Below are 24,335 nucleotides of genomic sequence, written 5' to 3' on the forward strand. Positions count from 1 at the left end.
AATATTTGAAGGACACTTCAAGACATTTAGGCCTTAATTTGACCTATTTTGCAAATTATGATGTAGAAGAGGAAGAAAACAGATTAAAAAATGAAGTATTTTAGGAGGCTAAGCTCTGTCTGGTAGGGAACACATTTCCTCAGCACTTTTTCTAAGGGGACTGCTCAGTGCAACAGCAATGGAGTTTACTCACTAGATTGCAGGCTGGAAACTTGCTGCTTTATTTAACTGCATCACAAGAAGGGGGGGTGGGGAGGGAATCTCCACTGACTAAAACAGGATGGAAATAAGGAAGCAGTAGAGCATGGCTCCATGCCATAATACTCTGGATAACCCAGTTAACCCTATTATAATCACTTTACTGCAGCAGTGGTGTCTGGACTCAGGTATAATACATCTAGTGTGGTGAGAAATGCCCCCCAAAAATGTGGCTAGTGTTCTACCCCAGCACTGGAGGTGAGGTCAGGCCCCCTCTGGAATTAGCAGCACTAGTTGATGCAGGGTCCTATGCCTTCACCTTCTCACCTGTTGGTGCATTTGCACTGAAATGGCCATAATTTGGATTTTAATGTCTCAGGCGGAATGGGGGGACTTTTCTCTTAGCAAAAACTCAAATCAGTTTTATTTAGATTTCTTTGGATTAATCGGAGTATATGTTGTATAAACAAAAGCATTCTTCCTGCTGATTTCTGAGACAGGACAACTTAGTGACGTATTTTGGTAAGAATCCAAACATCGAGTTATTTCTGGAATTCTACTGTTCTGCCAATTAACTCCACGATTCAATAAATATTACAGTGCATCTGTTAATTAAGGACTATACTTTGCCTTTTCCTATCCAGTCATCTAAAGAGCTACCTGGAAGTTTGTAAGTAGAATATATCTTTTTGAAATTTATTTTCAAAGGTAGGGTATTAACTATTATGAATTTTGAACAATAATTGCTTTAATATACTTTTAAATGAAAAAGCCAGTTTAAAAAATGGTTAGTATATGTGAATCCAGAAGGGATAGGACATACTTTGTTATTTTTAATTAATTCAATAACTAGTGTAAAATGCTAGATACATAATTCTTTTCTTCTTCCGAGTGTTTTTACAAACATTAAGTCATGAATCCCTGTGGGGGGGCAGATACAGTACCAAAGTATTATTCCCATTTTACTGATGGGAATATTGAGTCACAGAGAAGCTCTATGATTTGTCGAAGGCAGCAGTTCTCAAACTGTGGCTTGGGGCCTCAAAGAGGGTCACGACCCCCTTTGAATGGTGTCGCCAGGGCTGGCTTAGACTTGCTGGGGTCCAGGGCTGAAGCTCGAGCCCCACTACCCGGGGGCCAAAGCCAAAGCCCGAGGGCTTCAGCTCTGGGTTGCAGGAGTCAGGTTGCAGGCCCCCTGCCTGCGGCTGAAGCCCTTGAGCTTCAGGTTTGGCCTCCCACCCCAATCCAGGGCAGTGGGGTTTGGGTGGGCTCAAGCTTCGGTCCCCACTCCTGGGTCATGAAGTAATTTTTGTTGTCAGAAGGGGGTCGCAATGCAATGAAGTTTGAGAACCCGTGGCCTAAGGCAAACCCAGAGTGGAAGTAAGTGTAAAAGCCAAGATGAGCATGCTGGTGTGCCTGGCACCTAGTTCGTGCTTATGTCACTCAACCACAGCTCTCTTTGAGATCAATCATACTGACAGGTGTCAGCTTGAAAACTCTGCAGAATGAAGCTCTCTATTTAACCACAGAACGGGTAGATCATAGGTAATAGCAGTGCAAACTACCCCACAACACCCCAGTCCTGACCTGAAGAAGGTGCTACTTTCAGTAGTGACATGGTATTTCACTCTGTCTATTCAGAAACTGCCAACTAGTATAGTAATCATGATGGTGAGTTTCTGATGCAAATGCTTGTCAGCTAGACACTGGGGTGAGACCACCAATTCCTTTCACATAAGCATTAAACCACCACTAGACGGTAATAATTCTTGATCATTACCAGTCTAGCTAAGTATACTTTAACCTATAACCTAGAAATTGTAGGCTTAGTTCCCCAATATCAGACCCTCCGGTCCCTCTATAAATTAGTTAACTTATTCCATGTAATCTCAAAATTTGGTGGATGCCACTAATATCCCTTCTGCAAATTATATTGCAGCATTGCAAGGTATTGCTGATTTGCTAGAGCTCTGCGATTCTGCAGAGCCACTACCTAGAAGATCAAAACGTCACATCACTTCTGATTCATGGTAAATGTAGCCAGGAAAGATATTATGCAGATATCTGCAGATTATTACAGGCTATGCTTTCAAAATGGCCCCCAAAAGCAGTGGGTGCAATTTTGGGTGTCCAATTTTTTTTGGTCCCAACTCCACATCCATTGACTTCAATTGAACTATGACAACTTATGTAAGATGAAGATCTAGCCCAAAGAAAGAGTCAGAAACAATTAAAAACAGCTCAAGTAAGCATAGATGATGGTCCAAAACAATCCATATCTGTTTTCTCATTGGCTAAGAAAAGAAGGAAAAATCTTGAGTGCTTAACCGCTCGGGCTAATCTTTACATGGTTGCTGATTTTTTAAAAATAATGTTGGCTAGCAAAAAAAATTACTGCAGTTTTCTCTATTATATCGCATAGCCTAAAATAGCTATGGAAACTCAGTGAGGACTGCGACAGTGGGGTTGAGTAAAACATGGGGAGACTGTGCTGGAGGTCTTACAGAAGTATTTAATGGTCGACAGGCTATGCAACTATGTTTTGTAATGAGGCCCATGCAATGAAAGATCTTATGCCAGGGCATAAGGGTTTCAGCAGTTTTGTTTTTAAGGTAAGTTTATTGTGTTTTGTTAAACTTTTAAGCATATTACAGATTTAGAGTCTATGATAAGTGCAATAAAAGTTTAAATCAACAAATTCAGAACATCATTTACAAAAATCCATCTTTTAAAGCTGTCCATCTGGGGCCCTTAATCAAAGGGAAAAACCAGCTGATTTACTTAAAACCTGTAAATAATTATTTCAAATATTTTTTTAAGTTCCTGACCTTTTCCCCCTTGGAGCTTATTGAGCTTAACATGTGTTGAACATATAACACGCAGGCTGAGTAGCACTGCAGAAAATTATGTAAGGGTCCATATATATACAGCAAAAATCAAATATGGATTTGTAGTGTCCTTCTCTGTTGTTGGGGATGACTCAGATTGGGATGGGGGGAGGAGAATAAATGAAATAAAAAGTATATGAATTTCTGTAAGTAGATGGGGAGGGCTGCTGTTTAATGCAGCAAGGTTGATCCACTGATTCACCACCCATCCAGCAAAACCGGTGGCGGGAACGGGGAGGAATGGCCAAGTTCAGGTGTGAAGCTTGGTACTTTAACCTTCAGTCAACTTGGGACATTTGTGGCACAAAGGCCGTGTGTCTGGCTCCTAGGGTTCTCAGACTTGGAGAGGAAAATATGAAAGCACAGCACACTTAAGCAACTTCTCATGGATAACTCAAGAAATAGAACTAATGGACTCTCCAGGAAGCGCCGTCCAGCACTTCCCCACCAGTCGGAGGGTAATTGCAACATGAGACCTTTGTGTGATAAGAACTTAAAAGAAAAAGAAAAGCTGAGGAAGATCCAAGAGGCCATCAAGAATGAAATAATAAAATAAAATAAATTGAAATATAAAACCTCAAATTAAAATAAAATAATTCTGCTGGAGCAGCACAAATCAATTGGAGTGGGGTAAGGGATCTGCCCTATCATTTATTATTTGTATTGCAGTAGCACCGAGGAGCCCTAGTCATGGATCAAGCCCCCATTCTGCTAAGTGTTGTGTTCATGATCAGAAGTTCTATCCTGGCTGTAAACAGTTAACAGTATGAAGAAATTGAGCAGAATATATGTGTAGATTTAGTCTGGGAACATGGTGTAGAAATAAATCTCCCTTTGGCTGCAGGTGTTCAAAATCAAAACAGCATCCCACTTCCAACACTTTTGTTTGGAAATCTGACATGAGATGTGAATTTAACATTTTTACAACACAGCTAATTGCTTCATTTTGCAATCATTTACTGTCCGTAGTTGTGCTGCTCTGTGAAGTGGTAATTAGCAATAAAGCACTTCCTCCATGTCAAGTTCTAATCCGTACCCAATTTCAGTGAAAATCTGAACTTTCTCCCACTTTGCTCACCCTAAATGGAAATTTTGATAGGAGAGATGGGTAAGGTAAAAACAGAATTTCTGCCGGTTGTCTGTCTGTCTATTACCACTCCTAGATACCAGAGTTTAAAGCCCGCTTAGTTTTCAGGTTAAAATAAGTTTAACTATGTCCTCCAACTCCCCAGAGGTCATTTTTACAAAAGTACCATCCAATTTAACATGATTGGCAGGTTGTACTCAGAAAAGGTTTAGGATGAGGTCAGAGAAGGTGTTATAGATCAGGATTAAAGTAGATTGACATAGATACATGGGGAAATTTGCACAATGCCTGCATGCACTACACCTGGCTCTTGTCTGGCTCTGACCGGTACTATTAGTCACTTTTAAGAGCACAAAATTCATATCAAATATTCTGATCAATTTATACAGTCTAGTAAATGTTCCCAAGGCTGATTCCCCGGATGCCTCCATACTCTTTCTTGTTGGCGCTACTAGAACTGTATATGAGCTTAAGTGCAGGACACAAGATGAATGTTCACATGCCCAGATAAGAAAAATCACTTTCAACCTCCAAAAAAAGGGAATGATGCAGAATATAGCATCAAAATCCTGTTACATGTAACATGGCCTACAGGTCTTGAAGACATTACTATGGGTTTGTCTACATTACAATCGGGGGGGGGGGGTGATTGCAGCTCATATAGGTATAACTCAACTAGCTTTGATCTAATTAGCCACTTGAGTATGTACCCAGGGCCCAACCTGAGGGGGCTACCCTACGCTGCCACCCCTGCTGCCATGGCTACAGTGCTATTATTACTGAAGGTATCTAGATCAAAGCTAGCTAAGGTATGCCTACAGGCGCTATGTCACACTGCCTGGCTGCATTGTAGACATACCTTAAGGATATGTCTACATTGCAAAGGAGGGTGTGGTTGTAGCACAAATAGGCATATCCATGCTACGGTGACAAGATATCAAGTGTGAAAAATCAGGACAGGGAGTGGGGGCAATAGATGCCTATATAAGAAAAAGCCTCAAATATGGAGGCTGTCCCTATGAAATCGGGACATCTGGTCACACTAATCCATGCTAGCTTTAACCTAGCCACCACGGGTAACAGTAGCAATGTAGATGTGATGGCATGAGCTTCAGCACAGGCTGCCAACCAGAGTTTGTACCCAAGCTCCCTGGAGGGAACGTACTAAGGTTGCTGCATGGTTCTGAAGGATGTAGATGTTCAAGAGATAATGCCTCATAAAACTCAGCAGTGGAATGAAGGGAGGGAAAATGTACAAGAGACCAAGGAAGGGAAACGTACTTTGGAAAATCTGGTATCCATTCATTTGAGCCACAAACTTGGCTATTATGCATGAAAATTTATGTTTTAAATTATCCACTTATTTGCCAAACATCCATCTAAGAACAAAGACCACATTGGCTATTCTCCGTTCATGACGATCTGCCCAATGATGGATGTCTTTTGTGGGGAGTGAGAGGGAGGGTGGAACGTGAGGTCCATTAAAGGAGTGAATCATGTGAAGAGGACCCAGGGGAAAGTGCAAACAAAGACTATTCTGTGAGCTAGACTCAGGGGATACAGTGGTTCATACTGGTCATGTGCCAAAAGCTTGAGGGGCCAACAAATCTTTATATTAATGGGCATGATTTGCATAAAATGTTAATAAAAGAGACATTAAAATTAATACACCCACTATAAAATATAAGTGTAACGACTAACTTTACTGAATTGTTTTATTAGGAACATGAATGTCTTGCTGGTACATTCTTCATATTATTCATGTTACTTCAGCTGTTCAAGCATTCCTGAAATGCAAGACATTTGGGGAGGTATGGTATCACACTCGTGCAGGCCACAGTGCCATATTAAGATATGAAGGGGCGACTTCTTTATAAAGGACAGAGTGGTATGATAGTTCAAATAGGAAACTACATGTTAGAACTGGAATCCTGAGCCTTGTCATCTAGCAGAACTCACCCCATCTAAGAAGCAGCTGACTAGAGACTCAAACACCACATTTTGTATTACTAATTTTTAATTTAAAAATAATCTGCTATGGAAGTTTGTTGGCATGGCTTTCCCATCAATATCCAGGCCATCATTAATAAGCGCAAATGCAACAGGCTGTTAACAGAGAAGATATTTTAGAACAGAAGAAAGGGCAGACTCACATTCTTTCTTCTACCAAAATCACAAAGTACCACTAGAATGGAAAGAGAATAGAATATATGCACCTTCATGAACTGGCTGAATGAGCCCATTAACAAATAAAGCGATAGAGAACCATCTTTAAGGTTGGGCTTCTCAGGAAGAAGATTAATGTGCATCAGCACTAATATGGTAAAATATGTCATATCCCACTTTATGTATTTTTTGAGCATCAAATGTACAATTTAGGTATTTATTTTGGGTGATCAAGTTTGAAAACTCAGCCCTTTGTGTTTAAAATAAAATATCAATGTAAACATGGGACTTAACACAGAGCCATCAAGCTTTCCTCATACCCCATTTCATTAATTCAAAGGGGAATATCCATGCAGTTTTTGTCTTGGCAGCCAGGGATCCATTTTTGTCCCTACAAGGAGTAAAGTGTTCATACCAGTAGGGTAGCTATTTTTAAGTCATTGATATGAATGGATAGCTTCAGAGTACCAGATGCGGGATTGGAACATCACTTTGTACTGCATAATTGCCCTAGAAAGTTTTCCTTTAAGGTAAGGAGATGATCATCCTCACTGATTACATTATGTGCCCCAAAATGGAACTTTTGCAAACACCTCTTCCCCTAACAATAGATGTACTTCAGATAGAGTGACCAGACAGCAAGTGTGAAAAATCAGTGGAGGGTAACAGAAGTCTATATAAGAAAAAGACCCAAAAATCGGGACTGTCCCTATAAAATCAGGACATCTGGTCACCCTAACTTCAGATGGCAGGAAAATCATTTTATGTAAAGTGAGAAGAGCTGAAGTCAGCCAGTTTTCATCTAAATTATATTAAAAAAATCTTCTGAAGTGGTTTGCACAAATTTAATTAAAATAGAAGATTTAATAAGAATTTTTAATACCTGGTTTTTATACTTTGTGTACTATTCAAATATGTATAATTGAAAATGAAACTGTAGTTTCCTCTATGTCTATACCTCCAAGAAGTCTCTTAATGGTTGTTTTGCTATACCTAGAAACAGTCCATGTTATTGCACTCACTGTAGCAACAACTCGCATAACAAGCAGTCCAGCTGGTAGTACTTCCTGGAGAAGATGATTGAAGGAACCCTACCTGCCATCTGCTAGATTGTGGTGTCCTGATTAGTTCAAAGTTGCTTATGAATTTAAAGATGCTTGAATCCATCTTGTAGCTAAAATGGGAGGAAAAAAACTTGGTGGGGAAAGGGATAGCTCAGTGGTTTCAGCATTAGTCTGTTAAACCCAGGGTTGTGAGTTGAATCCTTAAAGGGGACCTTTGGGAGATTTAGTTGGGGATTGGCCCTGCTTTGATTAGACTAAATGACCTCCTGAGGTCCCTTCCAACCCTGATAGTCTATGAATAACAAGAAATCCCTTATAAAAATTAATGATATTGTATCAGTTGCTAGTATGGACCATTACAACACACTCAGCACCTGTTTCAGAAATACAAAATTTTCCAAAACACCCACTTTATGAGCTGAACTTTTACATGCCTGATCGGTGCCCAGAAATGATTGTTTTTTCACACTGAGGAAAATCCCTTCAGTTGACTTGAAATTGTAAGAGGATGAATAAAATACATTTCCCCTACTGTTCAAAAACACAGTGGGAGAAGCTAACCAAATCAGCAGAATCTTTATATATGAAATTTGACTTGTCCATTGTAAAAATGTAAATAAACAAAAATGAGCAGTACATACCCTGGGCCAAGTACATATACTGAGAAGGAATAGGAGGGCTTGGGGCTGGGCAGAAGTTCAGCAATTTAGACAGGAAGGATGGATTGGTGGATAGGATGCTATTATGTGATCTGAGACACTTGGGTTCAGATCCCCTGCTTAGCCACAGGCTTCACAGGTGACCTTGGGTAACTTACTCAGGGTATGCTGATGTCAATTTTTGGGTGACCAATGTGAGATGCCTTATTTTGAGCTGTGTGCTCTGCACTTTTCTAAAACTTTTCCACATTTGAAGTGTCTTAGGTTGGTGTATGCAAGAACTGAGATACTCAACATTACTACTCACTTTGACCCAGCTGTTATATATGCCAAAATGTCATTAGCAGGCCTTCATATGTTCATTAGTGTTTGCAGTCTTATTTTTTGAAGTGTACACCCTTTAAAATCACCAGTTTGTCTTTATTAATGCTTATATCAACAAGTAAATAAAAAAACACACATACACAAAAGACACCTAGCCATCTTAAGCACAGCGGCTATAAACTATTCTGCAGCATTGGAAAGATTATTCCCAACTAAATAATTGATTATTTGGTACATTCCATAATTATGATATTAAAATGGGAAAGTTTAATTTAGACCAAACAAAAATTGTTCTAGGTGAATTTGCACTAATTGGTCTTTAAGCTTCCTGCAAAAATAACAAAAGTACTGAACTGGTTCTTCAAATTAAATCATTCTTATGCCTCTTCTGCAAAAAGGATGAGACTCTTTTAAAGTCTCAAGAAGAAGAAGCCAAATTAGCTTTGCATTCACTAAATGAGGTAAGAAAACAAAGCAAAGCACTGTAAATAATATGAGATGAAATATATAGGGTAAAATACAGTCTGGAATAAATAAGTGAAGTTAACAGACATTTCTCAGGCAGATTCAGTAATGATGCATACAGTGGTCTGAGTTCCTAGCACAATGTAATTCAAACTGGCAGTGGCCACCAATTCTGAGAGAGGTTGGGAATTCAGTACACAGTGTATAGTTTACCTGCTGCTGACCTCTTCAGTTAGGCTTTTCTGGAGTGGTTTGACTCTCTGTGCTGGTAATTGTATGGCTCTCTCAAGTGGCTCCTTTGCAAGTGTACAGTATTCAGAGCTTTAACTTAAAACCTAACAAGATGCCAGAGCCAAGTCGGGATCATATACTTAGTGTAATCTAACTATCACTCACTCAATTTACAAGAAATTCAGGAATCTTTATCCAGCACAGGAGTGTTAAAATATGAAAGGTAGATCAAATCCAGGCACACTTTCTTTTAAACATATTCAATATGGAAAAGCTGAACAACCATCCCATCCAGTCATCTGTAAGGCACGTCTCCATTCTATGGGTAGGCATAGGTATTACTCAAAACACTGTGAAGATAACTTGCTAACTAAATTACGCTACTGATTACCTAGGTGCCTAAAGTTATAGTAGGCATCTACATTCATATTTAGACACCAAAAAAATGGCCGATTTTAGTACCTGCAGCTTCACTTGACTGTGAGTACTCAATGTGAAACGTCAGGCTGCTTTTATTTAGATGCCTAAATGTAGGCACCCGAATTGAAACGTTTGGGTCCTAATGTACTGGGTCCTTTACTGCCTAATAAGCATGTAAACTGTAATTTCCAATATTTTCCTGATTTATTGTTATGTGATCAGAAGGATGACATTCTACTATAATCTTTCCATATGTATCACAGTGAAACTGTTAAACCTCATGGCACAGTAAAGATAGGCAAGATACTGAATTTTTACTGTAGCTTCTTCACACACAGAAGTATCATGTACTATAAAACCCATAAATGGGAATCGTTAAGTACAATGGAATAAGAGGATAAAACTTGTTTAAAAGTGATATAATAAAACTAAAACCTAAGTGAAAATATAAAATTGTATCATACAGGCCTTCACAGATTTAGCATAGCAGATATATGTTCCTAGGAAAAGTTACAGCTGCAAATTGTTTTAGGTCTTGAGAATCAATTGCAAATTCATCCATTAATATCTTAAGAAAAGGTTAACATTTTAAAAATGTTCTTCTTACATGATCATATGTTACTTATCAGCTTCTCTTCCATAAACCTCATCTTCTGAGAGCCAAGAGCTGTGTCCTAACCACTGGAACCAGAAGGTTTCAACAAGTTTTAAGTTACATGCTTTTTTACTGTCACACACTTTATTTTCCCTAAAGACCTAAACAGCAAAAGAGAGGCTGAAAAGCTTAATTTCTTAAAGAACTAGAGCAGTGCTCAGTTATTATTTATGTGCCCAATGGTCTCAGATATGGTGTTGAAGAACTGAAAAGTTACTGTTTTTTTTCTCAAAACAGTTAACTAGAACAAATTATACTTCTGAAGTTGCAGGCTTATGTTTTGAAGTAGCTTTGACTGGCATTGTGAGGTACAGAAAAGTGATTCTCAGTGATAGAGAAGATATATGCTTGCATAATGGTTAGAGAGGTACATAGCAGAAGTTAGGAGATAGCCCCACATTCCAGAATTTCCTTTTTCTTCTTTACTAAAGTATACTGTTAGAAGTCTGTCCCTTTGGAGAACTGTAGTAAACTTCCTCCTGAATATAGATCAAGATGGATGACATGGGATTTGAGAGAGATATGGCAGAATTGGTGGTGTAAGTCCCCAGATACTGAGGAACTTTGAGGTGGAGGTGAAGGTTGATCTTAAATTTTAAGTAGGGTCTGGAGGTGGCTAGAAGTTCAGACATAGTTCTGAAGCTTAATACGCCCAGACTTTGTAAAGTACTGGTTAACACTTAGAAGGGAAGGATAGACCAGTGGTTAGAACACTAACTTGGGATTTGGGGGAACTGATTCCGTGCTCTGCCAGAAGACTGTGTGACCTTGAGCAAGTTGCTTTAGTTTTGTGTCTCTCAGTCCTCCATCTCTAAAATGTAGATAACAGTACTTCCTTAGCTCAGGGGAGTGCTGTACCTGGCTGGGTTGTTATGCAGTGCCAAGTCTTTGTGCCAGTAGGTGGAGCAGCACCAACACCTGTTGGGAGAAGAATTGTTCATGTTGGAAATCCCCTGTCTCTTTTCTAGAACAGTACTTGTTCGCTGGCTATGTGTCTTCCTGGGAACATGCACTCATTTATTTCCTTGTCCCCAATCTCTTCCCCATGCCATATCCCATCACACAAGATGATGCAATGTCATATCGCTACAGGATGTGAACACTCATAATGACAGAAAAGCACCAGAACTGTGAGTTCCCCCTTCTATTTTGATCTCTTTTTACCACTAGTGCTAAACCAGTAACCTTACAGCGATCTTTCCCCACTGCCCAGCAAATTAGATATGGTGAGTCAGTGAACTCACAAAAACCTGTCCCTTGAAATCAGTCAAGGCAGATAGCAGAGTTGAGCAGTGTAAACAGTCAACGGCCTATGCTTTGGCTTCAGCCCAGCAAGCTAGCACTTCTGAACTAGTATACTCACAGACACCTACTTCCAATCCAGGAAGTTGTGTCTACTGAGCCTGGAAACCTCCCAGAGGCCTCAATGTCAGCTCAGCAAGTTGGTGGTGTAGAGCCAGGAACTTCTAAGAGGCCTATAACCTGGCATTCTCCCAGCAAGGCAGAGATATTTAGTTAGTAACTTCACATAGGCCTATGACTTGATATCAGCCAACAAGATGAAAGTGCCCAGCCAGCTACCGCAAAGAGAACTGTGCCTTCATTTCAACTCAGGATGGTAAAGTAGCTGAGATAGTGACCTTCTATGACTTCCAAATATACCTTGTGACCTAAGCCTATTCCAAATGGCTGAAACTATTTTGCAAGACATCTGCAATACCAGCATATATTACTGAAGTACTGTTTTTTGTAAAACCTGGTTTTCCCAGAACAGATAATCAATGATGTTCCACAGTTTACTTAATCAGAATTTCAGGAGTTCATGAAGTTAAACAGAACCACATATCTAGCCACTGATAGATGTCATCCCTCTTCCACTACTTTGGCTGAAATGTCTGTTCAAACATTACCAAGATTAGTCTTTGAAGTCAGAAAAGGGCACTCAGAAAATGAAACTGGCTAGCTTACCAGTATTATTACAGTAGTACCTAAAGGCCCCTGTCAGAGCAATCTCCATGTCCCATTTCAGTATTGAATTTTGATTAACAGAAAGTCAAAACAAAGAGGAGACAGGGGCAGTTTATCCCACTCAAAGCAGCTGCCATATTTATTGTAAAGGGAGCTGCTGCCTCTACAATGTATGCCTTCCTCCCATCCCCCAAAAACACACACATATCCCTCACACTACAGTGAAGAAATTGCTGTCTGCTGGGCCTGTGGCAGACACAAGTCAGAAGGGAGAGAGGAGATTCCTGGGAGTTTATTTAATTGTCACTCATATCCTGTTGCCAAACCCAGATCCTGTCAGCACATTTGATTTGTTCAGAGCATGAGATATTTCCCCGGATATATTTCCTATTGACACTCAAACACAAAATATGGTTTACTGTCTCAAAGAGCTTTTTGGCATCAGCCCATTTTTACTTTTTATTTTTAGGATCTTTGGCACTAGCCTATGTGCCCCTCTGATGGTTTCTGAAGCTTTGCTCAGCACTGCAGGACATCAAGGAAATGTATAATTCAATAATTCTTCCCCCAGTGAGGAATTTCCAATGTTTTATATACAATACTTTTCAGCTGTTCTCACTGTATGACAGTAGACTAACTCTGACTAATTCTTCTTCATAGCTCTTACTGAAAAAAAATCAGTATTAATTTTGTAATGTGGTGGCCAATGTAACATAATACATTCAAAAAGTGATTAGAGAAGCCCCACATATCACTATTCCTTATCCACATATATATGTGGGACTTCTCACTTGTATAAAAACAAGACTTGTTTGTCCTTTTCACTACCACTGAACACTGGGCATATGGCTCTATGGATTGTCAACAATGACCCTCAACACATATTCCCTGTGGATGAAGTCATGGCCCACTGAAATCAATGGGAATTTTGATATTGATTTCAGTGGGGACAGGATTTCACCCGATGTCTTTATCTAAAGCTACATTGGCTATAAGGCCAAATATTACATTGTACAAACTGACTAGATGAATCTTTGACTTTATTATATAAGCACAGTTTGGAATGTGAATGCCAGGATTTGACCAATGACATGTGTTCCCAAACTGATGTGTTCCCAAAAATTTTCAACCTCTCTAAGCAGTGTTTTAGTAGTGTATTTAACATACTAAATTTATCCAGAGAGATAGTCTTGAGCTCAGTGTGCCTTTCACATTGTAACATTTTTTTACTGCAAGGAGTGAGGCCTTGAAATCTCTAATGTCCCAATTATGATGAAAGGCCTAAGATTTTGAATGAGAATTTTAATGGGTGCTATGCAAATGTTTTCAGGATTTTCTCCTAAGTTGTTCAAAAGTATCTGACTGGTAAAGTTATTAATGAGAAAGAAGTCCCATTGTGTTACTCAAGTATAGCATTTTGGTTTCTTGTAAAGAAGCAAGCCGACACAGGGTATGTTTACACTGCAATTAAAAACCCCACAGCTGGTCCTTGTTAGCTGACTCGGGCTCACAGGGCTCAGGCTAAGGGGCTGTTTAATTGTGGTGTGGACGTTTGGGCTCAGTCTGGAGCCTGTGCTCTGGGACCCCTGGCGGAGAGAGAGTAGAACTGTTGCAACCAAGATATGAGCCACTTAGAGATATATATTCCGAGCTGCCAACATTCAGATGAGATGACAAGACCATTTTGTAATTAGGCCATACCTCCAGGTGGACACAGAGCAGATGTATTGGTGTAATGCAGCTGTGAAGAATAGAATTGAGAAGTAGAAAGCATATTTAATGACCCCACTACATCTTCTACAAGGCACAGGTTAGACAGACCAAAGAATCTAGCCCCACATTTTTAATATAGTCAATACAGCTAAAATTCTGTTGTTTGTAGCTAATGTTCATAGTGCAGATTTGTAAAGCTTCTTAAACATTTGATAAAGATGGCAGAGCCAGTATGCAAGGACTGAAATGTTATGGGATTTTAATTACTGCTTATTATTAGTTATCTGTATGATAGTAGTGCCTAAAAATCCCAACCAAGATTGGGGCCCCATTGTTTAGGCACCATACCCACAAGAGACCATTCCTGCCTGCAATAGCTTACAGTCTAAAGGAGAAGACAGATAAAGGGGGGGGAACAGAAAGAGGCACAAACATAATGTGATATTTCTTTATTCCTAAAAGCAACTTTTTCAATTTGTATTTCTCAGTTACATCATTAATAAAAGAACAAAACTTACTAATTAAGGACCCCCCATCCAATTCCTATTAAAGTTAGTGGGAGTTTGTCATTTATTTCAATGGGAGCATGACCAGACCCTAAATGATGAACTTTTGTGAATACCAAGATAAAAAAAAGAAAAGACTTGGGGTTAAATTCTCGAGAAACAAACAAAACCACCGTGGATTATTTAAAGGAAAATCTACTAAAGAGCTAAGCGGTTCCATAAACAGATTAAAATGTGTTATGCTGGCATACAATGTCTAACACTAAGAGATATCAAGAGGAGTCAAGATAAAAATATTCAAATTCTGGAAGTAAAGATTCAGTCAATAATTAATTCATTTTTAAGTGGCAATTGCAATGTTAAATATATTAAGTTCTGCCTTCATTCCTTCAGCACCCCACACTGAAAAAACCACCCCAAAACTATTTGTCAATCCTCTCAACATTAGGATACAACATCTAACTAACTTAGAAATGTTTGAATTGCAGCTGCTCCAGGAAATAGCTGAGCAAGTTTGAAAATTAGATGGCTATAATACTTGCACTGAATTAAAGCTGGTGTTGCTGATAAAAACAATTAGACTGTGCAATTTTTTTGTGCTTGTTATTTTTGAAATACAAGACATTGGGCTACATGAGTGACAGAATAGTTTTCTGTTCCAGCTGGCAAGTTTGACAATGCCTTCAGCTTTTTGCTGTTACAAGAATACCTCCTACTGGCTGGATAATGAAATGTTGTTGCTAGTGGTAATTAACAGGAAGGTGGGTCTTGCAATATCAGGTTATGTCTACACTGCAATTAAACACCCTCGGCTGGCCCATGTCAACTGACTCAGGCTCACAAGGCTTGGGCTGTGGGGCTGTAAAATTGCAGTTTAGATGTTCAGGGCTTGGGCTGGAGCCTGACCTCTGGGACCCTCAATGGGGCCTGAGCTCTAGCCCAAGCCAGTGTCTACACCTCAGTTTTACAGCCTCGCAGTCTGAGCCCTGCAAGCCCGAGTCAGCTAACATGGGCCAGCCACTGGTGTTTAATTGCAGTGTAGACATAACCCCAGAGACCTCTTCAGGTAAGCCCTCTTTAGAAGTCTTCTAGGGGGATCCTTGGCCTAAATAGCGTGAGAAGGGAAGTGCAGCTAGAAATCTATTCTGAGATTTAGATCTTCAGAAATACTGTAAAATTTGAAGCTAAACATCAACATCCGGTGAGAATAGGCACTTTTAGATGCCTTCATCTGCCCTACATTTACTTTCATGACTGTGTTATCTAATCCACCTCTCCACTTCAAATCTGTAATTAGTCTCTGTTACTTATGTTGAATGTTTGTATACAATTTCACTTCACAAAATGTGGTTACTTTCCTGAACTATTTCCAGCTTTCTCCAAGGGGGAAAAAATCACATTGCTCACAAACCACCTTTTAATAGAGTAGTAATTCTAAATGGCCATGTTTTTCCAAGATTGCAAACATTAATTTATATCAAGGGTCAGTTGTGCTCCCTAGGACTGTGCACTGAAGGGACTCTAAATTGCTTGTAATGGAGTAACGCTATAACTAACTCTATAATATGTTTAATCATTTTTTCTGCTAGGCAAACAGAAACTCAGTTCTGTTTCTCTGGTATAGTTACCACCTTTACCATCATACTTTTCCAGTTGCAATTGTAACACATAAAAGGAGGATGAAACCCTACCCGGTTGCTAAATATGCCCAAATATGTATTTGGAATTCTGTATCAAATGTCTTTTTGGAAAAAGGATCCATTCATGAACTGTCCATTACTTTTTAAATGGGAATAGAGAATAGCTGGAGACCAATGCAATTCAATACTAGAAGGAAGTTTGACCTTAACAAACCTCACCAATACTTAAATAGATGACTCAGGGTAGAATACAAAACAGACTAGACTAGAGCAATCATCCATTAATTTATTATAATCCTGCCAAATCTCATGTCTTACAAAAGATTCATGCAAGAGAGTATCATGCCATCTACAGCCATCTCTCATGAACTAACAGTTTTTCCTTTAAAATCAGGAACCACTCTCCCTAATACCTGCTGCATCCACTGGTGCCAGTTGTTAACTCACTCTTACCCCTTCCACATCCAACACAGAAATTCCATCGGTTGAAAGGGAGGCTGAACAACCACCTTGCCCCATGCTCCACATAACCTGCTCAGGCTCCCTTCTGAACCCCCTATTTTCCTTTAATCTCCCTCCCTACAGTTTCCCTCCCTGCTCTCCACATTCCCTTGCAAGTGTGCAGGTGCGTCCATATGTGTATGCGTGCACACACACGCAAGCACCAGTTTTCCTCAATTTCACTGAGATTCTCCTGCCCTCTTTGTCCCATCATGTTCACCTAGTCCTCACAGTATGTCTGTTCGTCTCCTGACAGCTAACATCCTCCGATAGGGCAAGCTAGGTTCAATCCTTTGAGGACAATGTGAGATGGTGATCATCTTTACCTAAACTTCTGCCTGATCAGACTGCAGGGAAGTGCCAGCCATCTTAACTAAGGATAATCTGTGGCTTCAGTTCCACTGAAACAATCATACATGGTGGATACATTGAGAAAGAGCAATTTTTTGTGTTTACAGGAGATTTTATGACCTTTAATCCTAAATATTTCTGTTCAACAACTACCCATGGTTGCAGATCACCTTAAGAGTCACCTCTAAGCCAATTTTTTTTGTAAATTTAAACATAAAATCTGAAGAACCCTAACAAATTTCAGCTAGAACCAATTTCAAACACTTCCTATTCCAAATTTATTACACTAAAACAAACAAAAAAAATCTACACAGAAAATTCAAAGGACATAAAAACTAACACTGAAATTTCACACTGAAACCACCCATGGACAAGTAGAGAAAAAAAGAGATGCATGTCCTATTAGAATACCATCTTATGTCTGGACCGGCACCTCCATAGTATGATCTCATGATGATCTCTCATGGGCTTTACACTGGAATAAATCCACTGATTTCAGAGAAATTAATCCTGATTTACATGGCTGTAAATAAGAGAATCACTATCATGGGGAAGATTCTCCAGTCTTTAGATTTAGAATATCCTTATTCCACAAGTAGTCCCAGCTTAACTACGTGACTACCTGCATGCACGAAGTTACTCATAAGCATAAACATTTGCAGGGTTGGGAGCTAACTTGATATGGGTATAAGAATCTGGCTCTGTGTTCGTATTTCTAATCCACCCACTGTGCAATGGGGTTTCTGGGCACCAAAAGGAAAAGATAATGAAACAATTTTTCATAAAAGAAAATTTTGGAGGCTTCTTAGCTCATTTTTGAGGAATATTTTCCCCTAATCAAAATTCAAACCACAGTTTAGCTTTTCTCTTTCCTGAGAGTGCCTGGATTATATCAAATCTCTGCAATAGTGCTAATTCTGCTTTTGTGTGATTAAATTAGTTTTGACATTAGGCTAGGCTTGGAACCATTTTAAGGTACATATTACTGGGGAAAGGTGAAATTGTAATAATAACTTTTGTTTCCTTGATTGTATTATAAATCTGTCCAATGGAATTTAAGTAATTTAGACAAAAATGTCCTAAAGTATATTGACTTTTATACAGATTTAACTTTTTATAGAGTATATATTTTAAACCCTATAGACAATATTAGTATAACCGCATTTTATATCATGAATCATATGGAATAGGAATTTGTTTTGATAACAGATTTGCTTTGCCAACATTTTAAATTATTTTATAAAAGAGCTTGGATATAACCAGAATTTTATAGAACTTTTGTGGAATAAAAAATGTGAAGAATTACTGTAGTTTATTTATTTCCTTAAATGAACCACACCATAAAACGAGCCAGCACTTTAAAAAAAACATTTCCCTAGATGCTCTTAATTGCTGGGCTGCTGCACTACACCACTATGAAATGGCTGATGGTCACCATCTGGAGTTCTTTATTACACAAAGGGAAATCACTGAATAATATATTTAATTATATAACATGACAACTGTAATTCGCCAAGATAAAACATAATTACTCCAAATATAGGCTTTTAGAATCCTACCATGGCTTGGCTGGATGTTTTTAAAAATAGCTTTCCTCCTGCAAGCAGCTTAGCAACATGGGTTAATGTGCATTCAATTCCATCTATTTCTTACCCCGGAGTGTTTCTGTAGTGTATGTTGACAACTGTAGCATGTTTATAGTACAAACTGTACTGTGAATTAGGCATTTCAATTTGTTCAAGCTTTTCTAATGTAAGAAGAATGTGGGCAAAGCTAGCGAAACAAAAAAACAGGTTTTCAAAATCCTCCTTCATAAAGAAAGAAACTTTTTATCAACAGTAAATGCGATGTGAATAGGCCAGCAGAAGAGCTAATTGTTTTTGTTTAATGAGCACTGTGCATTTAGCTAGTGGTTATGTTGTCAATAGTTTGTGACCATATTAAACTATGAAGTCTACTCAGATTTATATTAAATAGATAAGCTCTAAATAATATAATGTTATTTTGGGAGGAAATTACTGAGTATCAGTTTATTTTAGAACTGGTTATGTTAGCTCAGGGGTGGGCGAACTTTTTTGCACGAGGGTCACATCTGGGAATACAAATTGTAAAGCGGGCATGAATGCTCACAAAATTGGGGTTGGGGTGCAGGAGGGGATGAGCGCTCTGGTTAGGGGTGCAGGTTCTGGGGTGGGGCCAGAAATGAGGAGTTCAGGGTGCAGGATGGGGCTCCAGGGTGGGATAGGGAAGTGGGGTCTGGGGTGTAGGAGGGTGTTCTGGGCTGGGACCGAGGGGTTCGGAGGGTGGGAGAGGGATCAGGGCTGGGGCAGGGGGTTGGGGTGTGGGAAGGGGTGCAGGCTCTGGCTGGGGGTGCAGGCTCTGGGGTGGGGCTGAGGGGAGAGGCTCGGGGTGCAGGTTCCGAGCGGCGTTACCTCAAGTGGCTCCTGCAAGCAGTGGCATGTCCCTTCTCCGGCTCCTACGCGGAGGCACGGCCAGGCAGCTCTGCAAGCTGCCCCATCCGCAGGCACCACCCCTGCAGCTCCCATTGGAGCGCCAGAGGGGGCCATTGGAGTGGAGCCATTGGAGTGCGTAGGAGCTGGAGGGGGTCCATGCTGCTGCTTCCGGGAGCTGCATGGAGCGGCCCCTGACCCTGCTCCCTGGCTGGAATGCTGGAGCACGGCAAGCCCCAGACCGTGCTCCCCAGCAGGAGCTTGAGGGCCGGCCCATGGGCCATAGTTTGCCCACCCGTGTATTAGCTGTAGGAGTTAAAAATTTACTTCTCAACACAGAATTTTGTTCAATAAGACATTTAAATTTTAAAATGCATTCATTTAGTCCTGGATATGTAACAAAGACTGTAGTTCAGACAAGAAACTTGACTGCACATCAAATTTTCAAAAGTGCCTAATGGCCTTTCAATGGACTTATGATCTTTTGGGCTTCTGCACTGCTCTGAATCTCCTGTGTTGTGGTCCCATCCTTAACATGCCCTTCCTGGCCCCAGCCCTGCTTCCAGCATGCCCCTATAATGGCCTTATGAGGGGATCCTCAGAAAGCAGACCTATAGCTGTCTGTCATAATGCATGTGATAGAAGAATCCTTCCCCACCAACTTGATCAGTTGGCAAGAGCAAACGGGACAAATGCCAACTTTTGTCAAAAAAGCGGCATGCAGTGCAGAGGAATGTGTGGGGGAATGAGTGGAGATGCCACCCCTTTGCAGGGGGGAAGGGCTTGTGCGGGGGCATGCAGGTTTCCAGCGACCCCAGCCTAGCGTGTGGGGGGAGGGCAGACAGGGTTCCAGCGACCCCAGCCTAATAGGGGTCTCACAGGAGCTGGGCGGTGCAGAGGGACTCGGGCGAGCAGCTCAGGCCAGCCCTGTGCTTAGGGGCGGGGAGGGCTCAGGCCAGCCCTGTGCAGTGTCCCGTTTTCCCTTTGGGAAATACGGTCACCATAATCACACACCATTTTCCCACAGAACTTGTCTCATTTAGTGAACATTGAATGTACTGTTTATTTTTATATTAAGTGCTGGAACTAGCCACCCCACTGGCTTGAAGTGGTTTCTATCATATACAGAGTTTACAGTTTGGTTTAATGTATCTCAGCACCCCCACTATACAAATTGTTCCAATACCCCTGTCATCTTATCATTCTCATTCAGTGTGTTATTTTATGCACACCATTCAAACTCTCCGCACCTAACTCTGCGCTGAATATAAAATTATATATAAATTAATGAATAATTAATAAAGGAATAATTTTTCAGGTGTGCAACTCCTACTGATTTCAGTTGATTGCCATTGATTTAAATGGGATTTTAGGCACTTCTGAAAATCTCACAAGGCATCTATCTGCATCTTTAGGCACCTGAATACCTTTTAAAATCTGGCCCTTAGTTAACATACCATATTTCTTTTCCTGCCACATAAAAATAGAAATAAATCTGAGGTAAAGCCAACTTTCTGTACATAAAGGTATCTATTTAGTTAAACAATTCTCCATTTCTACAAGTCTTTTCAAGACAACAGGCATTAACCAATGACTGAATAGTAGCAGATGTTCAACTGAAGCACTGGGTTTTGTAACAGAACTGAAAAGAGAATAGACGTGATCTCAAGCCACACATGGCTTGAGTTTAGCTTGATTCAGTTATTAGTATTTATTATTTGTATAAAGGTGGTGCCTAGAAGTACCAGCCGTGGACCAGGGCCCTGTGACATTAAGATGATGATGTTATGTTTTGGGGAGATTCCAGGTCAGTCAGGGGTTCTGTCACCCTTGTAACTTTGGGTGCTGTCATGCTATGCTGCTATGGCTCATAGTCCTGATACCAGTAGCCACCCCACAAGCATAAAGGTCTCCCCCTAACTTCCAGCAGCCTAGTATCAGAGGGGTAGCCGTGTTGTCTGAATCTGTAAAAAGCAACAGAGGGTCCTGTGGCACCTTTAAGACTAACAGAAGTATTGGAGCATCATTGGTCTGATGAAGTGGGCATGCACCCCGAAAGCTTATGCTCCAATACTTCAGTTAGTCTTAAAGGTGCCACAGGACCCTCTGTTGCTTTTTCCAGCAGCCTAGTTACTCCAAAGGCATGAAACCAGCCCCCCAGTTATCAGTTCACTTTGGCACACACACTCCACACAATTTACACAACAGAGACCTGCTTGGGGTAAAAACAAACAAAAAGATTTAATAGAAAATATAAAGAGGGGGAGGGATAGCTCAGTGGTTTGAGCATTGGCCTGCTAAACACAGGGTTATGAGTTCAATCTTTGAGGGGGCCATTTAGGGAATCTGGGGCAAAATCAGTACTTGGTCCTGCTAGTGAAGGCAGGAGGCTAGACTCAATGACCTTTCAAGGTCCCTTCCAGCTCTATGAGATAGGTATATCTCCATATATTATAAAAATCAAAGATGAAATAGTAAGAAAAAGCAAACACATACAATTTACACAGAAAACAAATACAAAGATGCAACTTCAGGCTTTGCATTTCTATGTTAAATTCCCTTTTCTCATACAAGTTACCTATTGCCTTTGAACAGTTTCCCAATATGCCCCCTACCCCTCAGGGCGGATACAGCATTCACAGAAAGCCCCCTGCCTTTGAAAGTGTCCCTCAGTTTGGATAACTTTCATTTAATCTCTGCCCTTTTCACAGGGTTTGCAGGATTTTTTACCCCCTTCCTCTCAGACAGCGGTGATTCCTGGTGGGAGAAATTCCCTCTCAACTTGGTAGTCAGGGCATCTCAGTGTTTGCCCTTACCTGTAATGGTCCATCATTTGTCTTTTCCTGAGATGTACCAGGGATCGTTTCTTGCATCTGGTTTTGTGCAAACACCTGGTTTGAGAGGTGGCCCTCCCTGCTGTGAGGTGTATTTGAAATTGTAGTACAGGCCATGAGCATAGTATTCTATATACATAAATACATAGATTCATAACCACAGTGTGTACACATCTCATAATGATCAACAAGTTCAGAACATTATAAGCTTTCATTAAAGATCTTACTCGACATATTTTTAAACACAACAGCATTGTATACAACCAGTTGATTCAATTGCTTATTTTTTGGGGTTCAGACCCACTGTTCCCCCTTGAGGTGTCTGGACCCTGATTGTCACAGAGGAATACTAAAGATAGGTCTGTCACAGTTCAGGGCAACTGCACCCATATACCCCCTCTGTGGTCCAGCAAGCGTACCCACTCTAGGCTCCCGACTCCTCAGCCATTGCCTCTCTTGGGCAGAGACCCATGTCTCTGTCCCTTCTAACTGGTAGGGTTGCCAACTTACTAATAGCCGAAAACTGAACACCCTTGCCCCACCCGCTGCCCTGCCCCTTCCCCAAGGCCCCGCGCCTGCCCTGCCCCTTCTTTGAGGCCTGCCCCCTGCTAACTCCATCCCCCCTCCCTCCCTCCCTTGCTCACTAGCTCATTTTCACTGAGCTGGAGCAGAGGATTGAAGTGCAGGAGGGGGTGAGGGCTCCAGCTGGGGGTGAAGGCTCTGGGGTGGGACCGGGGATGAGTGGTTTCAGGTGCAGGAAGGGGCTCTGGGCTGGGGCTGAGGGCATTTGGGTGTGGGAGGGGGCTTGGGCAGGGGGTTAGGGCACGAGAGGGGGTGTGGGCTCCAGGTGGCGCTTACCTCAGGCACCTCCTCAGAAGCTGCTGGCATGTCCAGCTCCTACGCAGAGGCACAGCCAGGTGGATCTGCGCGCTGCCTCCACCCACAGGTGCCGCCCCCACAGCTCCCATTGGCCACAGTTCCCACCCAATGGGAGCTGCGGAGCTGGCTCTCGGGCAGGGGCAGTGTGCAGCGCCCCCATGGCTGCCCCTATGCCTAGGAGCTGGACATGCCAGCAGTTTCCCGGGAGCTGCATGGAGCCAGGTAGGGAGCCTGCCTGCGCCACCAATCGGACTTTTAACGGCCCAGTCAGCGGTGCTGACCGGAGCCGTTAGGGTCTCTTTTCGACCGAGTGTTCCAGTTGAAAACTGGATACCTGGCAACCCTACGGACTGGGTTTTTTTCCAGGATGCACTGTTCTTTGTCTACACTGATATTCCTAGTCAGACTGCCTAAACAGGCCAGCATCTGAACGTTGCTTATTCTTTGCAGACTATGAACAACGTAATTGCCAGCAGCCAAGTTACCCCATAGTTCTTTATAAGCAAGCACATTTATTCTTAAGGTGAAAACATTACAGAGAAAACATATTAAAAAGAATAAAAGAACTTACATGCATGCTAAACACTTATTTGGAATCTGGCAAGTGTCTGTCCTTCCAGCCCTTCCCAGGACGGATTGGGGCCTCTTTGGACATATCAAGTATTATCTTTGGCATTTAATAGCGTAATACCTCCCAGAAATATTGCAGGAAACTGCCATATTTGACACAAGGTCGTGTGGCCATTAAACTCTTCACTTATTAAAATGAAATGAGATCAGGAGTATAAACGGGCCCTCAGATTATGTTATGGAATGACAGAAACAATAACCTACTCTTACCTTTGTGTTTTCTGGTTATGACCTTGTGGTTTCCCTTAAAAACACCATGGCATGTTAAAATATACTGAAAAGCTAAAATATTTCATTAAAATATTGAAATTTTGCCTTTCAAAAATCCCTGCAACTGGGATAATTTGCAAAGCATTCACCCAATTTATGTTACAAATGAATAATTCAAAGGAAAAGCATTTAGCCAGAAAACCATATGTAAAATGATATGTAGCATATGAAGAAGACAGATGACTCCCCTCCCGCTTCCCAGTAATAATCAGTGTTTCCACCATAATAACAGTCCTTACAATGTAGCTGCATTTCTGCTGCTTTTGATTCTCTTGGGGGCAACTACCCCTTTGCTCACCCAGACTGAAGCTGTAGTGAGCCAGAAATTACACCAAAAAATGTTGGGTCAAGTCCAGGAAAAAAGAAAAACACGGCATTTAGTGGCTGTTTTATTTTTAACTCTGGGTTTTGCTCCCCAAGCCAGCTGGCCCTGAGA

At 41.0% G+C, this 24,335-nt stretch overlaps 1 long non-coding RNA gene across 4 annotated transcripts in view; it reads right to left on the reverse strand.

The window, feature by feature from the left end:
- LOC128847966 (uncharacterized) overlaps positions 1 to 24,335 on the reverse strand; it is a 150,433-nt gene that overhangs the window by 99,926 nt on the left and 26,172 nt on the right. The gene's annotated exons all lie outside the window — the stretch shown is intronic.

Source organism: Malaclemys terrapin, chromosome 1 (genome assembly GCF_027887155.1).
Source record: "Malaclemys terrapin pileata isolate rMalTer1 chromosome 1, rMalTer1.hap1, whole genome shotgun sequence".
In the NCBI taxonomy this organism is placed as follows: Eukaryota; Metazoa; Chordata; order Testudines; family Emydidae; genus Malaclemys; species Malaclemys terrapin.